At 37.3% G+C, this 24,499-nt stretch overlaps 1 protein-coding gene across 2 annotated transcripts in view; it reads right to left on the minus strand.

Annotated features, from left to right (window-relative positions):
* The window catches only part of CTNNA2 (catenin alpha 2), a 512,225-nt gene extending 488,093 nt beyond the window's left edge, over positions 1–24,132 (minus strand). For both annotated transcript variants that reach the window (XM_049792668.1, XM_049792672.1), the window contains exon 1: positions 24,055–24,132. The gene's annotated coding sequence lies outside the window, so the exon portion shown is untranslated. The remainder of the gene's footprint in view (positions 1–24,054) is intronic.
* Between the last annotated feature and the right edge of the window lie 367 nt (positions 24,133–24,499).

The following is a 24,499-nucleotide window of genomic DNA, read 5'->3' on the forward strand; positions in this document are numbered from 1 at the left end:
AACAAAAATGCAAAAGCATAAAGCAACAAAGAAAAAAACTGGCTACTTCTGAACAGAGTGGGAATAGCGTGAAAAGGAATGACTAAAAGGTTTTAAAGGTCATATGGAAAGCAACAGAAAGGCCATACTGCATTCAGTCCTGATATTCAGGTTTTAGAGCAGTTATCAAGACACTAGAGACGTATAAAAGAAAGTCATGTGGCTTCTATACCTTGTGTCTGGATAATCATATCCACAGTCAAAAATGAAATTACTATCTCTCTGACCTGTTATATAGGTACTATTTTTGGATTTCCTTTTATGTCATCCTATCCAAGCTACACCTAATCTTCCAGATTTTACACTCTTATGACATTCCAATTCATCCATTTACCTGAAGCTAAACTTCTTCCCCTCCTCTTCTTGATATTACCATCATGCATCTCACTTTCTGTTAATGGAAATCTTATTCCATCATATGCACTCAGGAAACTGTTACAAAGAAACTTTAGTTTTTCATAAAGCCAGTGCTTTCTCAAACTTCTTCCACGAAATAAATCACCTTTCTGCATCATATTGTTCACCTTCACTTTTAAAGTTTTTCAAAACTTTACTACAGACACCTACTGGCCTGTAGTTTAATGAGGCTTTCCTTCTGCAGCAGTGATGGTTTCAGCAGTGTCCACCTACTCCTCATCACTTCTTCCTATCCCCGTGCTCCTGCTCTCAGTTCTGCTCGTACAAGTACTTGTTCAGGTGTATAATGAACCAGACGAAACCAAGAAAAAAAATCCAGGTTTAAAATAGGCATTTTTTTAAAAGATAGTTAATTCAGCACAGATCAGCTGTGCCCAAATATTACTGTATAGCTCAGGAGGTGGTGCAGAATGAGAATCATCAACAGCAGCTGCTTAAGTTAGCCATGGAACTGAAGAATTGCCGAAAATAAGCCTTCTGCAACAGGAAGTTGACTTCAGCTATAAACGTCCCATAACACAGCTGACTAAATTGTTTAACAGGTGACTTTCAACCTTCTCAAAAGCTGCATTTGACACCTGCAAGGAAACTCTTCCAAAGGTCTGTCTCCTCATTGCTTTCTTTCAGTCCCCTCCCCGTACTTTTCTTGGCTGCACCACGTAAAGAAACTCAGTGGCAGTTGGGTTAGGTTGGGCTGTTGTCACCAAGCCTTTCCTTGCCGATCCATTCTAACTCAGTCTGTGTTTGCACTCCATCTGTCTAAATCCAGCTGATGTCTTTCATTCTGAACAGACAGACTGAGTCTGGCTTTGCCGGGTATTATAGCATTTAGCAAAACCAGGATGGGATCTTTGTACAAGACTCAAACCCAAAGGTACTAAAATATATGAAAACCAGCCTCCTCTCTCACAGAATCGTAAACAACATCACTACCCATTTGTGTATGACAACTACAAGGTGAATTTCTCTTGCTTTCCCCCCTCCCTCTTTTTTTAAAAAAGGAATTAAATCTGGAAGCACCGACGTGATGTTATGCATTATGGATCAGGTTCTTGCTATATGGATGCAGATACATGAAGCAAAATAAATAAATGAAGAATAATGAAAAATAGAGAAAAATAATCTTTTCAGGGATTACTAAATAGATGCTATTATTTAACTTAGATTGAATTTTAAAAAATCAAGAAATATATGTATATCACTGTATACTGAACTTTGAGCATATGAATAGAATTAAAAGAAAAATAATTACTGAAAAAATATTTTTTAGTCCATAAGCTAAACTAATTTTTTTCTCGTCATACAGAGAACCCTAATCTGACATTTCCTTCTCTCTGAACAAAAGGGTCTGGATTTTTTTAGTACAATTTTTGCAAACTGCATGTCTTCCTGAACAGGTGGAAAGGCTGTTTGGAGAGCATTTTTCTGCAAATAAAATTTGATTGGTTCAACATGGACCTTTCACGTAACATTCCTATAATGAGTAAATTAGTAGGTGACATAAAACCCTGAAAATGGAAGGACTGTAATGAAAAGCTTAATATGCTTTTTACAGTAATACTGAAAAAAGTGATGCCATGTTTAAGTTGATCATGTTTTTATTCACACCCCCAGGCAAACCAGCAAAAACTCAATGAGCGGTGTGATTTTATTAAATATATTTATAATGAACAATTTTCTTCTCCTTTGAAAACAACTGACTTGAAGGAACACTGTAGCATAGTGAACGCCAGCTGACATCTGGGTACTACAGGCTTTTCAATTCGCACAGGATTTCCTATTATTGACTGAAGGTGAAAGAATCACGAACACAGAGAGAGAAGAGAAAAAGCAATCTTAAGAAGCCAGGAGCACATGAATTTTAAACAGATGAGAAAAGTAAAGCAACTTCGTAGGAGTTGGTGGGAAGCCTGTTACACTTAGAAAGCTTCAAACATCCCTTCTACTGAGCCTCTAAGAGGATGCTCAGGACACCCATTGACTTCAAAGAAATCTGCAATCATCACGGATTAGAAACTGCCTTGATTGCACCCATTTGTACCAGAAGCAGGACAGCACTTGTCTTGTGGAAGCATACTATGAAATGATAAAGAGAATATACTTGGCTTTGCAGATAGAAATCTCTGCTCTTGAGAAGGACAGAGCAAAGAGGTATCAGACAAATATACAAAAGCTACTCAACTTGCTTGGTTTTGTCCTAACTCCACAGAGGAAGAAAAAAATGGCTGACCTTATTGAAAATTCAGAAAAATCCATATGCCAGAAAATAAGTAGCATTTAAATATGGGATCTTTCTACATCCATTACATAAAGAGGTCTGAAGAACAGTGCTTGATCCTTAAAACATCCATCACTCCACAACTGTACTTTTTGAACCAGAAGATATATATAAACACACATGGATACAGACTGTACAGCTCCAGTGAGAGAGATACACTGTCAGATGCTTAACTTATATATGTCAGATATTTGAATCCTCACAATTCATTCATCTGGAAAAGTAACAGCCATATCCATCTGGTCAGATTACTTAAATCTGAGATGCTTTCAGTTCTGCACTACCAAGTTCTGTAAGTAGCCATTTCAAAATTAATACAAAAATTAAAAAAAAAAAAAAAAAAAAAATGTAATTTCAAACATAAAAAAATTCAAACTTTATTACATGAGGTTCCATGCAAGGACATTTTAAAGAATTAAAAGTATTTTTTCACTGATGCTATGGTGCTATTCTCAAAAAGAAACTGCTTTCATCACCAATGGCTCTGAGAAGAATCTGAAGAAGCAATACAGAACGGAATATTAGTAACTCAGAAAAAAGAATGTATAGAGCTATATAGGTATTTAACAGCAATAAGTATTTTCTATGCCTTCAAATCGAGGACAAAAAGTGACTGTAGGGTTGTATTTTGAATTGTTTGTAACCTGTCCAAGCAATTACCATCACTTTGTGCCCTGACCACAGAGAAAACCAACATATCTAACCCATTTCTTTTTCAGTCTTCAAAACACCTTTCCAGTCTGACTACAAGATTACTCTTACTGGAACTGAAAATCCCTTAAGTTGAAGAGAAAGTCAGAAAGAAAGACAAAGACAGAAAGAAAGACAGAAAGAAAATGCATTTTCTTCTTTACCAACATTAAAACATGAAGCAAGTTCTTGCATAAACACATAAAAGCCTGCAAATTATGATGGGATTAATTAACAAATTACTAGTATTTGCAGGCTAAAGGAAATGCAAGAAGTAAACAGGTGACAATGAAGTGCCAGTTCTTCAAAAAAAACCAATTTAGCTAACGTCAGATTAATTTTTCCACAGAAGAACTTTTCTTTTCATACACAGTTTCCATCTTGATAGTGAATCTTTGATCAGTGTGTCTGAAAAAATAATCTCTGTGAAGATTAAGAGAACAAAGGAACCCAGATAAACTTAAAAACGGCAACAAAACGTTACAGGTCACCTAAACTACTACAGGCACCTCAATGGAATACAAATAGTTTTCATATAGGATTATAATGGAAAGTGAAGTGGTTTTTTAAAAAAAAAAAAAAAAAAAAAAAAAAAAAAAACACCTTTCACCTTACATACCTTTTCAAACAAGATAATACATTAAGCGTTAATAAAAATTGGTAACAATCAGACAATGTCAATCCAGGAATTACAAAAGACAAAACTAATCAATGCTTACTGTGGAATGAAACCTAGCACTTAAGCCAGCCATCATATCTTAGACACAGAGAGCAGCAAGTGTGAGACCAATCATTAAAAAATGAATACGTGCTGATCTAAAAAAAATAATTCCATTTTAGTCAGCTGATACTATTCATTGTACCTATTTCCTCTAAAACACCTTTAATTAATGCTTCAGTCTCAGACACCTTTCCTGTAAGCTACTCTGTGAAAATCCTTCATAAACTGTTTCACAGTTAACAAGGATGCACAGAATCTCCCTGGCTTTTCTGCTGGGCCTCGTGGTCTTTCACTCTACCTTTTCTACCTCACTTGTCTAATGGCTGCCAACTTGCTGGAACACTTCTTGCTTCCAAAGGATTTGAAAAAGATTCATAATTGGTTTTCACATCTTTAACATTTTTGCAGAATTATTTTTGGCCTCCCTTACAATATCTTGGGCATTGAATACTTGCACATTATGATACCTTTTACAAAAATATTTGTTTATCTAAAAATAGCTTTCTCTACTGTCCTGATTCCTCATTGTCTTTTCTTCATTTTCTATTTTAATGAGCATTATTTATTTTCCTTACTGCCTTGAAATTTCTTAAAAACAATAACCCCCAAGAAATTAGTATGGTTTAGTGTTCTTTTTAACTGCCTTTTAAGCATGTCTCCCTGTATATGTAGTTCCTTTTGGAGATCAAACACTACCATAGTGAATATGGCTTTTTTTTTCCCCACTTCCTACAAGGCTTTGAACCAAAATGTGTATGATTGTTTCATATGTTTTTAATACCAATGGTTTTAGTCCTATGCTCATTCAAAAACAAGAGTCTTCCTCTTCTGTGATCCCTGACTACAGCTCAGGAAAGCTCTCTTCAGACAGACAACTTCTGCCTCATCATCGATGAGCTTTTCCTATTTCATTGCAGAACTTAAGTTCATAACAATATAACTATATTGCCTATTAAAATAGTTAACTTGTTTATCTAACTGGAAGTTAAAGCACAACCTCACACCTTCCCTACATAGCTTGTATATTATCACTAGTCCACAGACTGAACTCCTGGTACCACTTGGAAAAAAGGATGTGAAAAGTGAAGTAACTATTTGCTAGTGACAACAAAAAAAAAAAAAAAAAAGAAAAGAAAGAAAAAAAAGAAAAGAAAAGAAAAGAAAAGAGAAGAGAAGAGAAGAGAAGAGAAGAGAAGAGAAGAGAAGAGAAGAGAAGAGAAGAGAAGAGAAGAGAAGAGAAGAGAAGAGAAGAGAAGATAAAAGCAGGATACTCCTGTATAAATCTCACCACACAAAACTGCAGATGTTATCAAGCTCAGTGGCGAGGGACAAAGATGGCAGATGAAAGTGCATTTTCACCACTGCAAAATATGAGGAACAACATGGGGAAAACATAGGGAAAAGCAACCCTACTTTACATGTAAAATGATTGGCTTGGAGTTAGCAACTGATACTGGAGTCACAGCTGAAAGCCCTCTAAAAACCAGCAGTTCTGCACAGATTTGGTTTTGTTCAGGAAATGAAAAGGGCGGGGAGGGGGGGGGGGGAATACTTCAACATGACTTGTATAAATCTATTACACATCTACATCTTTAATGCCATGTGCCCTTCCACCTGCAGAAAGGTCTGCTAGAACTAGAACATGTATCTAAAGTCTCCACGATGAGAGGAATTGAAAGCTTTCCACAGGAAAAGAGTCTAAACACACGTCAATCTTCAATTTTCAATATAAATCACAGAGAAGAAATATGATTAAAATAATGTGACGACGGACAGCACGGAGATGAATAGAACTCACATTACTATCCATGATACAAGAACTTAAACGCAGCTCAAATTCTTCAGTCATCAGGTTTCTAAGCGTCAAATAGGCAGTACTTCTTCCCTCAGATTTGTGGAACCAATTGCAGCAGAATGTTTCAGAGAGGAGGCAAATATTAACAAGAGAAGTTATGAAACAATAACACATCTGTCCTCAATTAAAAACTATTGTCCAGTTGCTACCCTGAGACTCAGGCACTCCATAAACAGCTAGCTCTTACAGGCTAGAATGGAATAACCAGGGATGAATCAACCCATACATATCCTCTTCATTTTCAACTACCGTTACAGAAAGAATACCAGATTTTGTTACTAACTTTGCCTGTAATCACCATGTATAATATTTTCTGAGTTAGCCTTATGCAGACTTTGGCATTTCATGTATGTGATCAGATCAATTCACATTTCTGCTAAAATCCTCTACTTGTTCTAACACAAGCTACTTGATAGTCAAGGAGCTTCATCAAGCTTTTGGCGTTCAGTTCACTTTCAAACTTTTTAGGCATCCTGCTGTTTGTGTTTAGGAATCAGAGTTCCTTAAAAAGTGTCTGTGGAGGCACCTCCAGAAATTATTCCAAACACCTCAGGCAGATATTCCTAGTCATAGAAAAGTTCTACTAAACCCAATTCATCCCAATATTTGCAGATTTATAAATGTGGAAGACATGACTTCCCAACTCTAATTAAAACTTTCCTAATTTGCACATCTGTTAAAAGCAAAAATATACCAAAAAAAAAAAAAAATCCCCCAAAACACAATAATAACGAACTACATGCTCTACTTCACAAAGCCAGATTTCATTCACAAATGTATCAGGTTTTATTCTCAACAGAAGATGACTCACTGCATGGTCACTCCCTACAGTCTTCAAACATTTTCCTAATATATGCAGGAAACAGAGCTACAATAGTTTGCTTATGAAAAGCAAGGGGGTTTTAATAAACCAAGAGCTTGCAAAAGATGGAAGAATTCTACTTGTACAGAAAAGAATATTTAGTATACATGATAATATTTAGTAACAAACACTTTCATTGGGATTTATCCATGTCTCGTGGAATAATAGAGAAATAATAATGAGGAATTATTACTATAGGAAAGAGTAATTATCAAGTAAGTTTAGCCCAAATCTAGAAGAAAATATCAGCCAATTATTGATAGCGATTGACTGAGATTACCATTTCATTTATGTAAGAAATGAACAGAAATAAACAAAGCCACAAAAGCTTAGTTTTAGTCTGAATTTTCTCACAATACACTACTCTTGGCCAAAATGTAATGGAGAAGGCGAGAATGCTGAGAACAGTAAAAAACAGAATTTACTCTCAGTCTTTCATCACAGTCTATTTTTATGTTATTTGACAGGAATCCACCCTAGCAGCCCCTAAAAAGTAAGAATGTCACAAATCTTAGTTTTATTGCCCTTTTCATAGAAAGTTCTTCAAAAGCTCATGTTTCATATGTCTTCTTACTCAACTTTTTTTTACTTTAATATTAGCTTTTTAAACATACAGGTATTTTAAACTGCCTTTCTTGTTGCGTGTCCCAGTTGCACGTAATAGCATCTAACCTCTCTTTCATAAGTCAGAATTCCTTCTACTCATTTTTATTTCTTAATGCAAGCCAGAAAAATGCCTCAATTACTTTTTTACTCCCCATTCTGTACATAGCAGAAATCTCTGATTTCAAACAAAGGAAATAAAGACAGTTGTAAGAAACAAGACAACTTCTCGTAGTAACAGAGGAAACATATACAGAGATTTCTGTTTTTCTCAAAAGTACTCAGACAAAGACCTATGATTTTATCTCTTTGGCAGAAGAAATAAACTCTACAATTCCCTTAAAACAGGCCATAGGCTACAGCCTATATTATCGATCATAACTATTACTCAAATCTAACTGATTCCAACATCCACAGACCTTCTCTTCAGGCACTGTTAGTAAAAGCAGTAAGACCATTTTTCAAACTGAAATACTATTTAACTCTAACAGTAGCAGATAAGAGAGAGCAAATTGAAAATAAATAAGTAGAATGAACAATACACTTACGGAGATCCTACCATCCCATGGTAACTGATGAGGCTACTCTTGTTCCTCCCAAATCTTCAATGAACTGAAAGTTTACTTCCGCTGTCTCAAAGAATTGGCAAAAACAACTCATAAATGGGAGCATGGAATTAGTATGTTAAAATTCAAGCTTTTTCTGTAAGTAACCTCCACCATATTTTCTTGAAGGCTGCTTTCTAGAGCTACTTGAAATATAATGGGGGACAGATTCCAGCTGACTCTTTTTTACCTCTTAACCTATTTTCTACAAGATCTGTGTTTCCCCATCTCAAGAGCAGTCTCAGCTAAGGCAACACATGGTAGCTCAGCTGCAATACAGACAACTTGACATTTATGAATACTGTAAGTTCTAATAGCCTGAACCAATTACTTGATCTCCACAGCCCCCAGCTTAATATTCTTTTAAAAGATTTTGGTAGTAAACCAAACCAAAAACCCCTCTAAAAATTGTTTTTCTATACTTCATCTTATATGGATCTTTGGCTAAAAGAAAATGATTGCTGTTTTGAAGGAACATCTGTTTAAAATTGATTACAAGAGCTTACAATGTCCAGTGAGATTAGTCTCTCTTTCCTTTTTTTCCTATTTACCACTATATTACCATGGAAAAGGGTAGCTCTCTTTCTTGGGTAGTTGTTACTGCTTGACCTCTAGATGCAAATTATTCGACAGTGCTTAATGCAGGCAAGTCTCAGAAAACCGGTCACTTGAGCTGCAGGCTCCCAGGTAATAAAAATCTGATCACAAAGGGCTCTCGTTTCCTTTGCCTCTGAATTACCCCAGTCTTCGAGACAGATGCCACACAACTCTTGATGAAGAAAGACACCTGCTATGCTGTGGGGAAAACTCAGGTTTTGCCTTAAAATCAGCTCAGACCATGTAATCATGAAAAAAAAGAAAAAAAAGAATTAGCTGTTTCTGGTTTGTCACCTCTTGGATTTAAATGGAAGTAGAAATACACATTCTTTGATCATTACAGAATGTTTATGAAACTGCATGGAAATAATTCACAGTGCTGGACTGTGACAGCAAAGCTGTTGAGAAACCAACAATAAAGGAGACAGCGATTTAATTTCAAACACACCGTAGGTGGTTGATACTAGAAAAAAGGAGAACTATCATTGCTGACAAGACTGCTCCAACCTCCCCCTAATCTAGGGTGCTGATTTGGGCAGAAAGGCTATAAAACCCAGGAGTCATGGATAAAAAGTGACATTCTTTCTAGAGGACAGGCAGCTGTTGCTTAGAAACTGTTTACAGACAGATCCTGCTGGTGTATCTAAAAAGAAAAAAAAAAAAAAAAATTAGGTCATTCTTGGCTCTAGGTAGGAAAGATCTTTATTGATATAAAATCCTCTACATCTTCTCTTTATGTTTACTGTCAATAATCAACAATGCTTTAGGCAGAATTACCAATTTTGAAACAATCTGGTGGCTAAACAGGGTGGATTCACATCACAGTTCACTCATGGAGTTGAGCCCAGGCTCCAGGCATAGACTGGACTGTCTTAGGAGAGGACTGGCATCAAAAGCGAAATCAAAAGAGGGGGGGCAAAAATGCAGCTAGTCTTCTCATCCATCTCGCAATTGTTGCAGAGGAAAAAAAAATAATACAAAAAATTAAGAAAAGAACATGCAAATACCACTAGACCAAGAAAAAAAAATCCCAGTTCTATTTTTTAAATGTATGATAAAACCAGGTCTTCTAAAAATGAAAGGGGAAAGGCCATAACACTTCTTTGAAGCCAGAAGGGAACAAAGTTTGCCTTGAAGAACAGAAGGTAAAGTTTGAATTGGATGATTTTATTATGAGAAATGGTACAAGGAGCTCCTAAGTGTCTAAAACAAAGTTGCAAGCATATGCAGCGCTCGCTGCACAGAGAAAAACAAATTAGTTCAGAGAAGATGGGAAAGAAAAATTATATCAATCCAGAGCCAGTTTTCTCCCCTGCATAAATAATCCACGCTTGAACAGTTTCTCCTCATATAAATAACTACATTTATAAGAAGCCTCAAGTAAGAATGCTCTTATATCATTATTCACTTAAAAACCACTCCAAAAATTCAGACAAATCACTGCTTTCTAACTAAGAGAAAATAAAATGCACAGCTTGTGGTAATAAACAGCTCATTGTCATCATTCCAGAGAAAGTCATTTTTTTCTCTTAAAAATAAACATAGTACAGGCTTGTTTTCTTACATTAAGCAAATAACGTCAAATACATACAAGGAGAATAAGTACTACCACATGGCACCTAAGGTAGTGAAGGTCCAGATGTGATAGTGATAACCCCAAAAAACAAAGCTGGTGTTTTAGAACAAGTGCCTCTGGTTTAAACTTCAGGGGCAGATTTCAAATGCAGTTAACAAAGCACACATTCTCCATAGTGTCAACACAAGGTCACCATACCATTCTTTAGGCAGGAAAAATAAGGATCACGAAAGCATGTGTAATTTAATCACTGTTGCTTAATTCAAAGGACAAACACTACCCTGTGTTCTGACGCTGCGAGTGACAAAGCAGCTCTTAAGACGATTTGTGGAAACTATAGGTGGAGTTAACATATAGGATACATGTTTGGGTTTCAAGGGTTATCACAATGTAACACAAGTTCAAAGTCTGTGAAAATTGTTTAACTCCCTCATTCAATGCATGGCTTCCCACAGAAGGAAGGTGGCTAATGGGCAAGATCCTACTCTCCTATGCCAGAAATATAAACAAAACCAGCAAAAACAGAACCGCGTCTCAAGAACCACAACTATTATTATCTGCAAATTAATCTAGAAATATACTTTTGATAAAAATAATCATACAGAGACTGTTAATTATTTACAAAATTGAAGATAACATGGCCCATTTCCCAAAGGTTCATAAAGCCACACAGGAGGCTTCTGAAGCGTGGAGGAGAGGCCAACCTGATTTTTATTCATGTATTTCTGTGCTTATCTACACGGAAAACAGAATTATTTTCTAGTTAGCCCTTTGTCAGGTTTTTCAGGTTTTAAAATAACTGTTAATGAAATCACAAGCCTTCACCACAAAAAAGCAGTAACAAAAAGAGCAATACCACAGCAAATATTGGACTTTAGCAACTCTGAGCAAGTGTGTAGCAAAAAAGCATCTCCTTACATTCAGTTGTCTTGAAATAAAACTCAAGGAATAATAATTTACACTTTACTGAGGCCTCACTACAATGACAAGCACTTGCTAACAGTTTTCACACAAATACATCTCTTAAAAACTGTTGTTTTCCTTTGGCTTAAGAACATAACTTAGCATGAAATAGTTCAGCAGTGGAACTATTCATTACATTAACACATAAGATATCCAGAAATCACCCAAAGCATAAATAATTTACTATAATAAAAAATAAGGTTGTCTATTTTTCATCTTTTCCACAATATTCTGCAAAATGCAATTTTAACTTTAAAAATACTACCAACACATAATTTTCATTAAAGTATTGAGAACTATATAGACATATACTTTTTGGACTGAAGTTTGGACTGAAGTTTAAGATTGACAATAGACAAATACTTTATTTAACAGAAGTAAAATGTGATAGGTTTTTTTGTTTTGTTTTGCACTTTCAAATGAGAGGACCTTGATAAATATGGCTAAAACCCAACACTTTCTTTAGTGATAATGAAACATGTGCAAGGACTGCACATGGTAGTATCACTACTGTGACAGAAGAAATCTAAGTGATTACAAACCTTCATCAAATTGATCTATTTTATTTAGTAGAAACCAAAAATGAAAGTGCAATAGTTGTTCCTCAGACACCAAAATTTCCTTGGAGAAACAATGAAACCTTTCTAACATATTGACTACGATCACCATCCTTGACATATCTTGCACCTCACTTTGTAAGATTTTTCCATAGTACTCTCTATAATTAAAACACAGACCAACAAAAAATTTAGATCCTTCATACAGGATATTCTGCATGTGAGATACACACACCTATAATACACACAATTTTAAGACAACATTCATAATTCTCCCTATTTCCACTTACTCGAGGGATCTCTTAAATGTCAGTACCCTCACCAAATTTCATAATTATTTAATGTACCTTGCCACACTAAAGACTAACCAAGAATCGTGGTTCCTCCCATGGCACTCTTCCACCAATGTTAAAACCATTTGAGAGAAATATAATGAAACTCATCAAATAACTCAATGCTCTGATATGTTTGTGTTTCTTTTTTTCATCACCAAGATGAGCTGTAACCCAGGACATTGTACAGAAGCAAGACAGCAGCAACAGATACGATAGAGGACCTGCATGAGACCCATGATCTAACTGAAGAGCAAGCTGAATACTGTAAGGTGTCTGCTGAATGCTGTAAGGTGTCTAAAACGGTGTGTTACAAGCTCATGCTTAGATAACTGAGTCCATCTGTAATGTTTTGTTCAGCTGGCCCAACATGACAGAACGAGTTTCTCACTTCAGAGGAAGAGCTATCTTTAGATCAAAACAGGAACAAAAAATAGCTCATTAAAATAAAAGTTTGAACAGTGTGTATTGCATATTTTCAGCAGCTGAGAAATCGGATGCAAAGAAGTGATGATGTACTGCACACTTACTGGTTTTTGGTTTGGTTTTTTTTAACCTGTTGAAATGTTAAAAAAAAAAAAATCCTACTCGCATAAATCATTTGCCTTCCAAAGCATGTAACAGATACAATTAGTACTGACAACAGCTCTATAAGGTAACTCAGATAAGCATATAAATTTTCCAGAGATTTAAGTAATTTATGTATCATTGTAATACCACACGGGACTGGCTCCTGTTACACTTAGAAGATCTAGACACAGTCCACACCCAAAGGCAGAGCCAGCTCCAGTAGTATTGGGTAAGAGCCTTGCAACACTAATGGAAATTCTATAATTACTTTTAAAGGATCAAGGATTTAATCTTGCATAATCTGAATACCCAAACTAGTCCCTTAGCTAAGATACCCAGAAACCCATCTGCAATACTGGAAGAGGCCCCCGGTAAAATAAATCTTTCTACTTGGTCATTGTGAAGTCTCTCTCATGTTTTGCACGTTTCTTGAGATTGGAGAAACATATTTCAGATTTGAGGCACCTAATTTACTACAAAAGGGGTATTACGTGAACACCAGAGCTAAGGTTCTACATGGGTGCTCTTTTTTTTTTTTTTTTTTTTTTTTTTTTTTTTTTAATGCATAAAGGAAGTTAATCTATTCAAGACACAGTATGTTTTCTCTATTTACATATTTCCCTCCTTGAAGCTGATGAAAGTATTTCTGCAATATACTTTTCCCACAGCAGCTACACTTTGTATTTCCTACACCCTAGCTGTAATGGACAAGAAGTTACTTAAATTCTAAGCTTTTTTTTTTTTAGTAATTTCTAATTAAAGCTAGGTGGAAATGATTAAAAATACATTTTTAAAAGAGTGACTTCAAAATTCTTTCCTCACTTACATTTTTGTGGTTTCATCCCAATGAAAAAAAAAAACTTTTCATGAAGAACAGTAATAAAAGAGAAACATCCAAACCAGCATAGCCAAGACCTGAGCAGACAAGGTCACTCAAAATCTTGAAGATCCAGGTTCAAACTGCCCAAATCACACCACTAATTTCAAGCACACCTAAAGTGTTTAAACTCCAACATCTTATTTCCTTGGGGAGTGAGGCTTTTAGTCCTTCCTTTGAAGCTGTTCCTTTTGTGTAACCACATACTAATTGCTCTGGTCCACCCATGTCCTATCCTTACAGAGTCCATCTCGTTCACGCTCTGTTTCAAGAAATACTTAATTATTGTGAATTGGCTCCCAAAGGTGGATCAGGAAAGGCTTTAGCCATCACAAGTCCTGCAACATCCTTAGGGTACAAGAAATCTTTCTTCTGGATATCACAGCAACAGAATGGACCTCACACCGTCTCTAACACTTTTATGGTGCAGAGAGAGCAAAAATAAGAGATCCCAATTTTTACATCATTATGGAAAACTGATTAAAAGAAAAAAAAAGTGTTTCCCCTTCCCCCTGACTGATCTTTTTATGAAAAACCTGCCAAGAAGCTGTTCTTGGGCTATGTAATTTTTTTTTGTTTGTTTCTTTTGGTTGACTGTCAACCACCCAGCAAAAATAAACTCATTAAGCCAACAGGAGACCTGAACACACTCATGTTGTCAGTGCATCTCAGTATCATTCTTGTGAACACAAAAGCTATAAAACAATTAAATTAAAATTAAGCTGACTACACCCTTAGAATGCAACTGAGTTCCGAAGGATCTGTCAGTCCAAAGTCAGTCTCTCGCTGCATCTGAGCTAAAGGGTACAACTTCAGCGCCTGTCAAGCCAAAACAGTTCTGAAACTAGTAGCAAACAAGAAGAACATGGAGTGCGGAGCCTCAAAAAAGCATGTGTGTCATCATTACAGCTCTCAACCTAACTGTGTTTGCAAGCCTCCTCTTTTTGTATCCAAGCCACACAGCTTTTCATGTGTGGGGTCTGTCCACATATCTGATTTTTGTTTCGCTGCCACCAAATTTGTAGTTTGCTGAATGGATACCCGGTTTAAGGCTCACATGAAGACTACTAATCAGTGATATTTCTACTTAAAGCAAAGAAAAAAAAAGTCACCATGGCTACTACTACTGGCTCAGCTTTCTCAACTACTTCAAGACATTAATTCTGACGGTTTTTTGGCTATGTTTGCACAAAATGTATGCTTCCATATTACTCTGTCATGTAAATTAGGTTATGCTGCAGCGTTTGAGATCACCTGGGACCATAAAATACCTCTGGCTGATATTCCAAGAAGAGTCAAGAAGCAAGGTGATCGTTTCTCTGATTGCAGTAAAGAAATTATAATTGAATATATTAAATATTATAAAAATTAATAATGAAATGCTATTTCTTACCCTGCCAACTGAAGGTAAATATCGACCATAGATACTCCATATGTTTTCTGGTTCTTAGGATGAATTTGTAAAAAAAAAAAAAAAATACTGTTGGCAGTAAATACAGAATTAGAGCAAGGCAAGCCAAAAAGTATTTGTAAGGCTGTAGAAAATGCTGTGGAAATGCACTTAAGTTATTTAGAAGATGAGGAAAGCACGCAGGGGAATGATAAAATTTGTATAAGGTTTGATGCTGGTTTTCACACAAACAGAGCATAAGTAGAAGACAATCCTGCTCAGGACTTGTGTCCTGACTGTTCTTTAGCATCTAGAAAGCACCTGTACAGTTTCATTACTCTGACCTGCACTGACCCAATATTCCCTGGGCTTAGGCCGGAATGCAAGGGTTTGAATTTGAGTATAAAAGAAAAAACTTTGTTCAAGGATGCAAGTCACCTAAAAACTTTTTAGTGTGCAAGAGCAGATTAAAGCATCCAGGGATTCAGTATGCTGGCTGCCTTAGTCATACTCTGAATTGTCCATAAGCCATGCAAGTGAAATTATATCGTAAGATAGCAACAGTTTTTCTCTCTTTTTTTCAAATGTTCCTGTTCTCGCTAGATATCAGATGTGACCCAGAAACAGTATTTAGCAAGTCCAAAAGTCCAAAACATTTTGTCAGCTGAATGAAATAGGCTTGAATTTTACAGAAAGTATGGGCAGCCCACCCAAGTACAAGTGACAGCTTTGCATATTGCTGAGGGCTCTGACTAGTGCTCCCAGCCAACTAGAATATTTGTTTGAAACTATTTATTCCTATTCTATCCCTACATAGCTTCATCCTCCTTCATTCATGGACTTCCTGACAATTTATTTTTCTTAGAAGTATTTCTGCGTAGCATCTAAGCACTGGAAATGTAGATTACAGAGATAATAGATATGTTTAAAATTAGACTAAGCAGCTGTAATTCTGAATTTGCATTTCTGACTTGATTATAGTAAGCACTCAAGACTATTTGTATAAGAACTAGAAATGAGTACATATGCTGCAATAAAAATACATGAATCTCTCTCACTTTGACCCTGATAAAAAAAAAAAAACCTCAGTAAAAAACAGCAGTTGTTTCTAACTGATGAGAAATGGTAGTTGTTTCTTTGCAATTCTGTAACTTCATTTTAAAGATTCACCTGTGGATTTTAATTGCAAGAATTAAATTAACCAGCGTTCCTGCATTTTACAAACGGAAGAACTGTTCTCCTACTTCCAGATTTAACCTGCTAAATTATTTCCAACAGGACTGCTAATGCTGATGAGTGATAGTCTAATCTTTATCATCAACAGGAAAAATAAATGGCAATTGTTTAAAGCCAGGCTTGGTTATGTGCAAGCACTGCTGGCCCTAAAAGATGAATGAATTTTTTTATCATCATCTGTAAAAAAGAAGAAAAGAGCTACTTAAAACATGCATCCTTCCTGCTGTGGATGCTTCTCACTTGAAATTTTAGTTGTCATTTTATACCTTTCCTTGAAAGGCTGAACAGTCTTTTGTTAGCTAAACAGTCAACATTTGTAACCATCAGATAACTATTTACGAAGAGTTTTGATAAATTCTCAATCAAAATCAAGCACAGATGATACAATTTATTTTACTGAAAAATTCTGGCACAATTTTAAAGAGTTATAAAACCTTTTCCATTTTGGTAAAAACTGAAATAACCATTTTCATCATATGATTTTTTCCAAAGATGAAGAAAAAAACAAAAAGAAATTGGCTTCTATGCTCAAAGTTTCTCAATATATATGGTGGCATTATTAAAGCAACAGCAGCTTTAGCTTCCAGGAGTTTAAGCATGATATCTAGTCATCTTAATAGGAAATATGTATCATGTGGTTTTCATCTAACAAAATAATCAAATGTTCTATTACACAACACTGGCCATTAAACAAATTTAACCTCCATGCATTAGCCCCATCTTGCTTACAGATGCAATATTGCATCCAGTGGGGGATATGCAACAGTTGAGATATGAACTCACATGAAGAATTAACCATGGGTAACTTATCACAGCTGATCATATTTTATATCAGAAAGAGAGACCATTCAAAAAATGTCCAAGGAAGATAATATTTAATGACAGAGGATGTCCCTTCTATTGTCTATTTATTTATATTAAGTTAATTATTCTCTATTTATTTACTTTCATTAATTTATTTATTTGCAAAAATCTGTAAATTGACTCCAAAGTTACAGAACACTAAAGAGGACATCTCACTAGACCAAGGAGCGAAAAACAAAATGTTTTTCCAGAGGCAGTGAAGGATCAAAAAAATATCTTATCAGATAAATATATCTGTCTCAAGATTATTTGAGCAAATGAAACTGCAAATATTTTTATGCCACTTCTCAAGAGGTTTTATATATGTTTGTTAACACAATTTCTTTGGAAAGGACACAACGACTGCTACTAACATTATGATATTACAATAGAAATAAAACCAGTGCTTACTAAACTTCTGTAGTAGTATTTTACTCCATAAACTAACCTGAAAGTTAAATCTTTAAGAAGAGGGTTTTCGGAATTTCTTCTGATGTTTGGAAAACTTTAGAGAACTGATAAAAGCAGTTTTCTCAGCTCTGCAAAGGATGGATGCAGTTTCTGTATTTATAATATAAGGAATAAAATATTTCTAATTGATCCATTTCTTACAAGTAAAACTTGGACAACTGAGAGATTTAGCTGTCCCTGCTGTGCTGAATGGGCTTTAATGGAGAATTTCCATAAAGACAGAGTCAATGGAATATAGAGGGGTGGCTTTTGTTAGTAAATAATAGAGTATTAAAAATTAAAGTTGGTTAGTTGTAGAAAAGGACAAACTGATTAATCCATTTACAAGAAGCCTTAAGTAACTTAAAAGCTTAAGTCCCATTTGCAGAAGTCACCTGGGCAACGGGGAGCCTAGCCTGACCGAAACCATTCCCTCTTTCTGCTTAACAAGTATATTCGGAATTTAGGCTCCACTTTTATTCAAATTGTCTTCTGTTCTAATATTCTTGTCTACTTTAAGCATAATGTAACATATACTTGTTTTTAAAATATATAGCTTCAAAGAAAAGGACAAGTACACAGGAGAGAGAAATGTCACATAATAATTATTATAACACCAGTGATAACAACAGATTGGAATATCCATAAAAATAGCTTTTAAATATTCTAAACTCAGAGATTCTTCTGCATAACTCCAAAATCTACTATTTTTCTTACCTCTCAAATTAAAACCCTGTGAGATGTTCTTACTGTTACAGGATTCATCTTCACTTAACCGAATAATTCCCATTATTTAAGAAGCCTGAAAACTTGGGCAGTCTCTGCAGCAATGTTGAAAATGTTTCTCTACTGTTCTCAATACTAGAATACTAATGCAAGGAGTGATGTGACTGAAGAGTGTAGCTAGCCAAAAAATATTCCAAAGGAAAAAAAAAAAAAAAAAAAAAACAAAACACTTGCTGTCAGAAATGCTGATTCAGCAGAGTAAAAGTACTTCAAAGAAAGGGGTGCTTTGTCAACACATCCAATGAAAAACTATTGAAAAGCTTTCCTCCTGCTCCCCATAAACTCAAAATGTTTTGTATGATGACAGGAAATGAAATTCAAAACAAAATATGTATATCAAGGGCTGGTGGGGGGTGGCAATATTCCTTCTTGGGGAAATAATTTTCATTTTGCTGGAAATTTTAAACTTCACCACCTTGTTACAACCCAAATTAAAACACTATTCCCAAAGATGAGGATTTTCCATAACATGAAAATTCTGATTTTCAGCTAACTGTACTGGTACGTGATGCCCACAACCAAGTTCATTTCCTAGGGCAGCTGATGTTTTATTATCTAAATATGACTTCAACCTATCTTACTGTTTGAAAACTTTCAAAAATGCCTTCTTGTATACCACCACTGTTTGGAACCAGATATCTTAGTACTCTCTCAATGGCTCAGGTATGATGTTCAGGAAAACATTTAGAAAATTGAGATGTAGAGCTTTTATCCAGAAACCTGAGACAAAATTCATTTACATCCACAGAGCGCTGAGCCTGCCCAGCTGAAGACTCAATACAACAGTGTTATCACTCTTTGAGATATATTTAGATGTATTACGAATTCCCAAAAGACAGCAAGAAGCTGGAATACAAGAATAACTTAGTTATTAATGACTTCTTTTAATGGGCCAAAACCTGGTTTCTGTTCTTTGCTGTCATCTCTTCAACTTACTTGTTACAGAAGTCCTAAACATTTTTGCCTCTTTCACATTAAAATGTTAATGCAATTATTTTCCAACAGTGTTCAAGGCATGCTAGACTTAGAAGCAGTTTGATCACAGTCAGGTTCACGGTGTTGTTGATACAGCTGGAGGACCTTACCCATCAGTAATGGAGCTCCACAAAGGAACTAGAGTCTCAGCCACTTGTGCTTCCTGCAGAAGCCTGCTGTGATGGAAGCTGTGCCTTGGGAAAGTCCTTGCTGGTCAACTGATACACTTCATCGTTTATCTAATTCCTCAAGAAAATTTATCCTAACAAAAGTTAAGTTTATATGAAACAAACAAGTTTATTTTAGACAAGAAGCAGCTCTTAGCTAGCCTCTAAAATAGAACTTTCTTTTTGTCACTTTCATCTTCCCCTCCAATTCTGTTCTTTTTATATCTTCTTCTTGCATCTTACCTCAAATTAGCTTTAGGGAAACAATTTCTACAGACCTGAGCCACAAAAACTCCAATCAAGTTATGACATAAGTATGCTACTCTAATTACGATTAGATTAATGTCGTTACTCTTTATTTCTGTATGCCTGCCCTTCCCATTTCCAACTACATATTGTATTATTTATTTCTGTATACTTGCCCTTCAGATTTCTACTACCATTTGGTATTATTTCTAAAACCAAAGTATGTTCTATGCTTTGTACTGCCTATGAACAAAGTATGGAGAAAATAAATAAAAAGTTTAGCTTTCTTTAGCCAAGCCTTGAAACACGCTATATTAAAAGCAAAAGCCGACTCTGCTCTGAAATGTAATAAATTGTATGGCTCTGCCATCGTACACAGAAAAAAAATAAATCTCATACTCGCGTGTTCAGACAGCATGTAATACCTAGAAGGCATTGTCATAACTACTACAATTTGGCAACAAAACAGATTTCAATAAATACTGCTATTAGAAGTAAGAAGCCATACATAACAAGAAGAAAAGTATTAAAGCATAACAAATTCCATACTTTTTGAAACAGTAAGTGTAAAAAATTGATAGGTGAGGATGAAGACATTTCTTGGCAACAGCAAAAAAAAAAAAAAGGAGGGAGGCACAGATTTGTAACAACAAAAGAAATCTTAGCCCTCACGCAGGTGTGCTACTAAACAGGGACTCTGATCTACACTAATAGTGCAAAAGGGCAGATACATTCAATAAGTAATTCTGCATTTGCAAAGAAGTAGGATGAATTTCTGGTGCCTCATGAGAATGATTAATTACTTCTTCAGTCCATTGCAAGTACAAAGTTAAAACAGTATTACTTTTCAATAATTTTTTGGTCAGCAGGACCAAAGATCACCATAGAATAGGGTTCTCACAGAAGTGTCCAAGGAGATATCTATCCCACCAGCATGAATTTTTAGCCATTCTGAAATACTGGGGAAATTTCAGGAGTCTGAATGAACACCATTGTTACAACTGTACTCTAAAAGCGCTAGTGAGACAGTGTTTATAGCTACAGGAAGGTTAGAATGATGCCTGTCCTGGGCAAAACAATAATTTAAGAAAAATTATATGAGGTACACCTGATACATCAGAGCTATGTAACAAATAATAAGAAGTAAAATTAATCAAAATTCATCTTCTCTAAATGACTCTGGTTTTATTATTTGACACAATTGATACTTCCAATTGCTAAAAATATCCATATGCACATATAAACTTCTATGGCAGTTGGTGTAGTATTCTATGACAGCCTGATGACAAAATAGCACCAATTAAACAGGTGAAGAACTGGTTAAGTGACATCTTAAAACGCAAAAAACAGCTTTCAAGAAGAAAGCATCACAACGTAACTCAGATTAACATGGAGTTCCCCAAAGGTGAAGCCACTACCATGAAACACCTTTTCAGTTATATGTAAGTCTACACAATCAATCGTGACAAAATTTGCATGTTATAAATTGATAGAATGCTACGTAACTGAGATAAATCGGTTACAAAAAGCGACTAGGAGTGTTTGGTATATTCAACCTGTGCTAGAAACAAAACATTCTTAAAAAAAGCCAGGTACAAAGTTATAAAGCTACAATCAAGAAACACATGCTAGCCTACAGAATGATGAACTCTTGTGGAAAGAAACAGTCCTGCAAAGGGTTTGCCACAGTGAGCGTACCCAGTGAAAAGTAGATCAAAATGCAGTGCTGCAGATGAAGGTTAAATATGTACATGTGATGTATAAACAGAAGAGTAACACTAGAGTGGTAATACTTAAACTCATAAAACACCCCTGAGACAAGGCATTGGCATGCTGTTTCCAGCTCATGTTTTCACAAATACGCTGAAAAAGTGGATTTGGGAAAAAAGCCACAGAAACTGAGTTGTGAGGAAAACGCATGCAGTGACAAATTTAAAGAATTTTAGTTCACTTGTCTTCTGCAAATAGGGAAGAGAGGGCATACTAGGTTACAGCAGGTAAATACCTCCATGGTAAAAAAAAACTTTAGAGTTCTTCAGCATAGTGGAGAAAGGCACATTACTAACCAGTGACTGGAAGCTGAAGGCAACTAACTTAATAAACAGCAGATTCTCCACCTCTTACTGTCTTCTGATCAAAATTCCAATTTTTCTGGAAAATAGGTTTCAGTCAAACACAAGTTATTGTACTCAAAAGTAACTGGGTAAAATCCAACTGACTATAATAGACAAGGGGTCAGAGCAGAAGATCTAACTGCTTCCTTTGGCTTTAAAGTCTCAGTCTATGAATACTCTTGGTTTTCAGTGGTTCAAAGGCATTTCAGTAGAACCATACATGCTCGACATTAATATTAAAAGAGCTTTCAGAAATCTGCATAAATTAGGGTTGCATTTCCATGTAAGGGCTCAAGTGACGCTGGAGCCTTCCTGTTGAGGCTTTTGTCATCCACAGAGCCCATTAATGGAATTACAGCTATCTTGTACACAGCTGAGGTGGTATTTCTGTAAACAATGATTTACACAATTGAGTGCAAAAGTTCATCCCTCAGGGCAGTACTTTTTCTCCTCTGGAAAGAATTCTGTTTGACCCGGAGTATAAAAAACCTGACACAATACATATTATCAATCATAGACACTATAGGTAAAAAGGAAAACTAGCAGCATTGTAATAGGCACAAAGCCAGTAAGATCTGTTGTTCGCATCGGCGACATCATTTAAGACTACCCCTATTTATGCTACTTATCTTGTACCTTGTACTCCAAAACACACAGCATTCGCCGCAATCTTGACAAGTTAGCAGAATCAACATTACTTAGGGAATACATGCCAAGATAACGTATAACGTGTGTTTTAATATTATTCAGGCTGATAGAATTCTGCTATAGTATCGGCTGCTGTGGTATCTAGAGATTTCTAAAATAACAGGGGTTCTGAAACATATCTATCCTGATGAAGTATAAACAAACTTCTAATTCAGCAAACAGAAGCTTAAAAAGGCTGAGATTGTCTGAAGCATGCTAACAGTCAAATAAACGTTCTGCCACTACACAACTGATGAAGAGAGAAATACAACTACCAACTGATCATTTCAACTGACAGAGCATCACCTCAGAAAGAAAACAGGCATCGCAGACAACCGGCGAGACACGAGGGATGGCATTCAGCCCTCCAACCTAGAGAGGAGCAGGTGCGTGCTACCTACTCCTCACGCTACACCCCGCCGTAAATATGTAAAAGTTACTTTCCCGAACCCTTGGCGTACCGACGCTCCCCTAAGCGCACGCATCCACAACGCCAACTCCCGAACGGGCAAGGCAGCCAGGGAAGTCTCGCCGCCTGCGACGCCGCTCCTCGCCACCACCACCACGTCTAAGCAAAACTTCTTCCACTCCAGAAGCCAACGCAACGAGACACTTTGGCCGTCGCCTTTCGGCCGACCTCCACACAGCTCTGTTGCCGTCCCCAGCGCGCTCCACGGGAAGACAAAGCCGCGTTTCGAACTTTCGCTCGTTTGCCACGGGGGCAAATCCTTTGACGGGAGCTAGCACCTTTCGGGCTGGATTCCGGGTGGGATATGAAGCGGGTGGTTCGAAAGGTCTCAGCCCCTGGCAGAGGCCTAGAGGGAAGGGATGGAGGTGGCTGCTTTCTGCCGGCGCCCGCAGCCCCCTCCCCACAGCACAGCCCCGCTCCCCCAGCCCCTTCCCCGCCGGCTCCCGGCTGAGACAATCAGAGCGGCAGCGGCAGCGACTGTAAATTACGGAGACGCACGGTGGATGGATAAAAGGGAGGAAGAAACCTCTGACGCCTGAAGAAAGGAGAATAATTTAAAAAAATAAAATAATGATAATTAAAAGAAAGGCTTAAAATAATACGGAGCTGGGTTTCACCTCAAAGTGATGCTAGGTAAATAGATGAATAAGTGGAACAACACACCTTTGACCCTTTCTTTTCTTCCCTAAATATAATCCCCCTCTTCCCATAATACGCACACCACAAAATGACCATTAATTCAAATCCATTCTTTAAAGGAGGGGGGATTATCTCTGTCTGTGACCGACTCTGCCTCTTTCCCTCTCCCTCTTTCACCGGGCGAGAATTAAAATTGCATTTAAAAAAAAGAAAAAGGGAGGGGGAAAAAAGAGAAAAAGAAGGCACGACCATTATTTCTGGTGGGTGCGAAATGTGGGCACGGGGAGAAGGAGTCTGGGGGATGGGGAGGAGTGGAGAAAGGTGGCTAAGGAGAGAAGAAAGAAAAGGAGGACCAGGAAGCGCAAGGAAGGATGAGGGGAAGGCGAGATAAGGGGGAAGGAGGATAAGGAAAGAAGGATGAGAGGAAGGAGCTGGGGGAGGAGGGGGGGAAAGGATGAAAGGGAGGAAGGGATGAGGGGAAGAAAGGAGGATGCTTTGCCCTGGCCTCACCTCAGCTCGGTGGGTGGGGGTGGGAGAACCTCTCGCCGCCGCCGCCGCCGCCTCCTCCTCCTCCTCCTCCTCCTCCCCAGCAGCGCCGGTTACTGACGGGGCTGGGTGTGCGGCGCGGCTCCCTCACACAGCGCCCGGCCCCGCCGGCGGCGCCGCACCCCCCCCCACCCACCCCCTCACACACACCCCACCCCACACCACACCACCACACACACACCCCGGCTCCCGCCTCCGCCTCCCGCCCGCCTTCCCCGCTGCCGGCCCTCAGCCGCGCTCGCTCGGCTCTGAGGGGAACCCGCCAGCTGCCGCCTCGGCCGCCAGCCTCCCCGCGGCAGCCACTAGGGGAGGAGGCAGCGCGCCTGCGCCGCCGTTGCCGTTGCCGCCGCCGGCTGAGGGGGTGACGAGGCGGGAGGAGGAGGAGGAGGAGGAGGCGGCGGCGGCGGCG

This window comes from Accipiter gentilis, chromosome 3, assembly GCF_929443795.1.
Source record: "Accipiter gentilis chromosome 3, bAccGen1.1, whole genome shotgun sequence".
NCBI classification, from domain to species: Eukaryota; Metazoa; Chordata; class Aves; order Accipitriformes; family Accipitridae; genus Astur; species Astur gentilis.